Source organism: Megalobrama amblycephala, linkage group LG8 (genome assembly GCF_018812025.1).
Source record: "Megalobrama amblycephala isolate DHTTF-2021 linkage group LG8, ASM1881202v1, whole genome shotgun sequence".
NCBI lineage: Eukaryota > Metazoa > Chordata > Actinopteri > Cypriniformes > Xenocyprididae > Megalobrama > Megalobrama amblycephala.
In genome coordinates, this window is record NC_063051.1 from 11757018 (window position 1) to 11763824 (window position 6807).

Here is a 6807-nt window from a genome sequence, read left to right on the forward strand (position 1 = left end):
CACAAAGGTACTAAAAACATATTTAAATCGGTTCATGTGGTTCAATATTAATATTATAAAGCGACGAGAATATTTTTGGAGCGCCAAAAAACAAAAGAACAAAATAACGACTTATTTACTGATGGCCGATTTCAAAACACTGCTTCAGGAAGATTCGGAGCACAAATGAATCTGTGTATCGAATCTGATGTTCGGAGCGCCAAAGTCACATGCGCGCCGCCATCTTTAGAATATTGTCTTTGAACTTCCGTTTTCGCGGTAGCCTTGTATATTTCTATGGCATCGCTGTTGAAGAATAATTAGCTGGTGAAGTGGATTTACGTGTTGTAGAGTTAACAAAAGTTATCATGAGCATTGTAATGTTTAAAGCGGGTGTCTTAACAAATGTCAGTAGAACGGGAAGATTTTAAAATGAGCAGTTCATTCATAAATACATACGATCGCTGTGGAAATACAAGCCGGAAGTCAAAAGACAACGAGCGCAGCGCTGAAAAGGGGCGGGGCTACAAAAGGTCTATTGGGTTGGCAGTTTTGCTGCGTTCACGTCACCTTGTATTTACAGGTGTTACAATATATTCGGTTCCTGAAATATTCTGTTCCACTGGGTGGCGCTTACGCGAATATTCATGATATCCTCCTGTTGTGGGCGTGTCCTGAGACAACGCGCACGAATGGAACTGAAAATATTAGTAGACGATTCTCAAATCGCATCGGTTTAATGGATTATTTCGAAAAGGTAATAAAATATTCCTTTGGAATATACCTTTGGAACTTAGTTTTGATTACAGTCTTCATGCCAGCAGCTACTTAAAGAATGTTATTTTTGTTCAAAATATTATAATTATGATAGAAAATTATAGTTTAGTTTCATTATATTTAAAGTTTGAGGCAGGATATTGCAGCACAAAACCCTGAAATGTGTCAAATAACACATAGGCCACTCAAACAACCTTATGTAGGCCTACCTGATTTAAAACAATTTAAAAAGCAGTCAAATAAAATAATTCTGATAATAATAATATCATTTATTTCTGTGAGGTAATACAGCACAAATACACAGAAAAAATAAAGGGTATAAATAAACAATTGGGTAGCTCTGGCAGTGTGTGATCCAGACATAATGAAGGCTGTTCCCGAATGCCAAGGCCGTTTTAATATTTACCTCAGAACCTCACATTTAGCATTTCTTCTTTTCACATATTGTTTTGAATGTCTTTTCAATTTGAGTTACATTCATAGCAATTACTACTGTACTTGTTATAACATTTAATGAAATTAGTATTTATATGATTTGTTTTAAAAAACACCAAAAAAGAAAAGTCAATTTTCAGGATAATATTTTAAAGATAATTTTGTACAATCCAAATGAGCTTTACAGATCTTTAGAAAGGGTTTTAACAACGTTTGTCATGGTTTTTTTTCAATTTTTGCACATGCACCTACAGTATAGGTCATCAGTTACAATAACTTAGAACACTAAAGAGACCTTTTTACTAACTCTGAAAAACAGCAGAATAAAGATGCCCAGGGTCTCTGAACGTGAATGTGCCTTAGTCCTGCTGCAGGAGACAAGAGGACTGCAGGTGTGAACAGAGCAATAAACTGCAATGTCTGTGAAATTTGTTCAGTTTATGTCTCAGTTGTTGAATCTTTTTGTTTGTACAAATACTTTAAGAAATTTGCTGGGGGAAAAAAAAATTGCTGAAAGTGAAAAACTCAAATTTTTTGAAAAATTTTGTTGTTGCTCTGCAACAAAAATATGTGACAAATAACATCAAGTGTGCATTTACTTGTTTGACTTTAATGATAATTTGTCATGATATCCAGTAAAATATGAGAAAATTGGAAATATTTGTAGTTTAGAGTTGATAAGGGTAGCCTTACTGTGGTGATAAACACTGAAAATATCCAAATAATCGAGAAATTAAGGATGACACAGTATATTCACACCAGGCTATAGCTTATATACTTTTTATTAGGTCACAGATACATTTGTAGAGGTTTATTTCAAGTTGTCAACACTATGCAGTAGCCTGTATAGTCACAGAATGACAACGAAGGAAGCAAACTATCAAACTATTCAAAAACTTTTTAAAGCCTCACGAATAAAAACACTAAAACAGAAAACACATCAGTGTAAAACAAGGTTATTCGCTCATGTTTGCTCTGCTGTATCCTTCTGTTTATCTGAATGCCTGTACTCAATCAGGCAAAATAGCTCAGACGATTTATCATATTACAAACTATGTATTACTTTGAACATGTGAACTGTTGACTAACATTGAATATTTTATTACCTTTTCGAAATAATCCATTAAACCGATGCGATTTGAGGAGCGTGTACTAATATTTTCAGTTCCATTCGCTTGCGCGTTGTCTCAAGGACACGCCCACAAAAGGAGGATATCATGAATATTCGTGTAAGCGCCACACAGTGGAACAGAATATTTCAGGAACCGAATATATTGTAACACCTGTATCTTGAAATGACAACACGTGACGTTATATTCGGAGCTGTTCACGTCCTTTTGGTCCTTGGACTGGGAATTGTGCGTTTCCATGGCACCACTATCAACGCCTAAATTAATCTACAGCGGTCAGGTGGTATAGTGGCCAGGTGGTACATCTGGGAGCTTTCAGAAAACTCCCAGCTTACAAGCTGTAACTACGATCTCTACGAGGACGTGGACGCTTTTTACAAGCTAGAATCTCATAACTACAGGAATTACAAGGCCGCGTGAACGCACCTTTTTGACACGCGATCTGAATCATGATTCGACACACTGATTCATCTGTGTTCCGAATCTTCATGAAGCAGTGTTTTGAAATCGGCCATCACTAAATAAGTCGTTATTTTGTTTTTGTTTTTTCGCGCATCAAAAATATTCTCGTCGCTTTATAATATTAATATTGAACCACTGTACTCACATGAAACGATTTAAATATGATTTTAGTACCTTTATGGATCTTCAGAGAGGAAGTGTCATTGCTCCCTATGGAGGCCTCACGGAGTTATCGGATTTCAACTAAAATATTTTAATTTGTGTTCTGAAGATTAATGAAGGTCTTACGGGTGTGGAACGGCATGAGGGTGAGTAATAAGAATTTTCATTTTTGGGTGAACTAACCCTTTAAAGCTTTTCATTGTAAATTATGATTCTTTTTACTTCCAAAAATGGTACAAATGTGACTGAAATTTAAGGTTAGATGTATTATAGTTCTTCTCCGTATATAGTAAGGGAACTTACTGTTAACCAATTAAGAGGGTTTTTTTTTTTTTTTTTTTTTTTACTGTAGCATTTTTACAGTTAGAATTACAATAATTTTTTACAGTGAACTCCAACAATAATGGCCAACTTTCTGTACACTGTTCCACTTAATATACGACTAGCCACCAAATAAATAAATACTTGAAATACTGATCTGAATTTAAACGACTTTATAATTTTGCATGTAGCCTATATTATCTTAAAGGGTTAGTAAATATGTTTTTAGTACCTTTATGGATCCTGAGAGAGGAAATGTCATTGCTCCCTATGAAGGCCTCACGGAGCCATCCGATTTCAACTAAAATATCTTAATTTGTGTGCGGCATGAGGGTAAGTAATAAATGACAGAATTTTCATTTTTGGGTGAACTAACCCTTTAAATTTCCTGCTAAAATAGTCCAAACAATATGCAAAATGGCAACATTAGCTACAGTAGGCCTAATATTAACATAGAAGTCCTCTGAGGTCATTTTCAAAAAATCGGCCCCACATTAAAGTAGCGCCGGTGTCATTAGAAATCGGGTCCTCCCTTGAAATTATCTCCATCAACTATCATTATTAGTTATACCAATGAAACGCAAACAATATTAATTTAAAATGTCAACCCGATCTCATGAGAAAACAATGTGATTCATAAGGAAATGTAGTTTTTAGAAAAAATGTAAGCATTAAGGTCTCAGTGTGGTTATAGCAGGTCATCCATAAATGTACGAATGAGATTGTATGAATTCATACAAATTAGACACCAATTCGCCAAAATGTAAAATAGTTACAAATTGCCATGAGAGTGTGTTGAATATATATAATCGCTTACTACATAGTGCATGGTAATAAGTGCACAACCAACCTATCAAGTATTCCAGTGAACCATGTCATAAGCAAGCCATTATAATAATTCATTGTACATAAAATACCAAATATATGTTTATTCTTTTTGTAAGTGAATTCTTAGGTTAGATGAATATGGTCTGGTATGATATGGTCTGGGTCATGGCATTGTATGTTAACAACAAAATATATGGAAGCATTTTCTGGCTTTAAAATGAGGATAAACTAGCCTTTTTGCAATCAATACACATGATTATATATTTCCATTTTGTTATCAGCATTTAAAAAATGTTTCCCTGCCGTCCGTGACCCAATCAGTACAGACTTGCGGCACACCAGTTGAAAGCCACTGCTATAGAACAAAGGAAGTGCTTGAAGGAAAAATCATTCACAGCTAAATAATGGTTGACACATCCCACAATAGAAGCTATAGGCTACACCAAAATCTTTCATTAAAGTAACCTACATTTTTCTTTTTTCCCAATGTTGCTCAAGGCTAGAATCTTCAGTGCTTTTCCTCTATAGCCTCTTTAAGACGAAAAGCAGTAGGCTTTTAGGAGTCACAGTAGAGTACAATATAGTTAGTAGTTTAAAACATAGGACCAGATCAGCATTTTCACTAATAAGCAAGAGAATTTCTTGCACTCATCGCAAAATTTTTTCTTTTTTATTTGGTGCCATTTGAAATACTGCACTTTATAGAGCAGCAACTACTTGTTTGCTTGCTCACATTCACCTCTCTTTGATGAGTATGTCCAGGTTGTTGAAGAATCTACTAGGTGCGCAGGCATGCTTTGATATGGAATATAGTTTTTCTTTATTGTGCTTGTAGTTTACGTGTGCTCGGTGAGTTTTCATTTTCTTTTTATGATGACCAATCCTTTGATTTCCTTTCCCGTAAACTCGCTGGGTATTCTGTTTTTTTTATTTCCTTTCGAAAAATCTATTTTCTTTGTTACTGTTCTCTCTCTGCTTTCTGTGGTATTGCCTTCTTTATTTCTAATAATACACCCGATTTACTGTACAATCGCACAACACTCAATGTTGGTGGAGCCAAGGGTTTCTCTTTTAGATGTGGATCTAAGGTACTACCTCTGTCAGGATCTAGATCAGCACATTTAGAGACTTAATACACTTTTGTTTTATAGATTATGCATCCTGCAACTAATGGATTTGTCTAATAAGAAATATATTTACTGTTGACTCACTGACATGGTTGAGCCATTTGTAAAATGGCTCTGATAAAAGCATTTTGAACCTGCTCCTGTTGCGTATTTGCCTTTTAATTGGGAAAGACATGTTTTGGATATAATTGCCTGAATGTCATTAGCGTTAATGGCAACCAAAGTCCCTTCATTCCATTCTGTATCTAAATTGGACTGGCATAGTTGGTCTGTGCTAATCATTTATGCTGCCAAAAGCCAAACACTCATTACTAGGTAATTCTAGCATCATGCCTCCTGTTTGAATAGGGCAAGAATACATGCATATTAAATACACTTCTTTTTTTTTTTGAAAAGTAACAACTACTGTATATTGATAAATATTGACAATGAGATGTTGGTTTAATGGGTTATTTAGAATAATGGGGACAGAAAAGCCAGAGGTTAAAAAGAAAATAAATGTAATTATATTGATATTGTATCACCTGTTGTGAGAGACTGGGGCCAATTATAATTTTTACCTTCATAACTCACAGACTGTGACTTGCCATCTTTTGGCATAAGAAACATTTAAGTGTGCCAAAGACTTGATAATGAGAAGGACTACATAATAATATCAAATTTAATCTAGAAGTTCATATTGCATTCATATTCATATTACTGGTTGACAGCATCTGTCTAACTTGACAAATAAATTATATTAATCCAATGTATCTCAAATAAGAGCAAAATAATGCTTTTATATTATTAATATTTCTGAATAGTTTTCACCTTTAGGGACTGTTTTTGCTTTTATTCAACTAATTACTTGGATCAAATCATGTTCATTACATATTTTAATTATTCCATTTTTAAATTTTTTACAAATAGTGAAAAACAACAGTATGGTTCATGATAAAGGGTTAGTTCACCCAAAAATGAAAATTCTGTCATTAATTACTCAACCTGTCATTCCACACCCGTAAGACCTTCGTTCATCTTCGGAACACAAATTAAGATATTTTTCATAAAATCCGATGGCTCAGTGAGGCCTGCATTGCCAGCAAGACAATTAACACTTTCAATGCCCAGAAAGCTACTAAAGATGTATTTAAAACAGTTCATGTGACTACAGTGGTTCAACCTTAATGTTATGAAGCGACGAGAATACTTTTTGTGTGCCAAAAAAAACAAAATATAACGACTTTATTCAACAATATCTAGTGATGGGTGATTTCAAAACACTGATTCATGAAGCTTCGAAGCTTTACGAATCTTTTGTTTTGAATCAGTGGTTCGGAGCGTGTATCAAACTGCCAAAGTCGCATGATTTCAGTAAACGAGGTTTCGTTACGTCATAAGTGTTTCGAAATTTCAGTGGTTCACCACTGGTTTGTGTGACTTTGGCAGTTTGATACACGCTCCAAACCACTTTTTCGAAACAAAAGATTAGTAAAGCTTTGAAGCTTCATGAAGCGGTGTTTTGAAATCACCCATCACTAGATATTGCTGAATAAAGTCGTTATTTTGGGGTTTTTTTGGCGCAAAAAAAAATTCTCTTTCTGGGC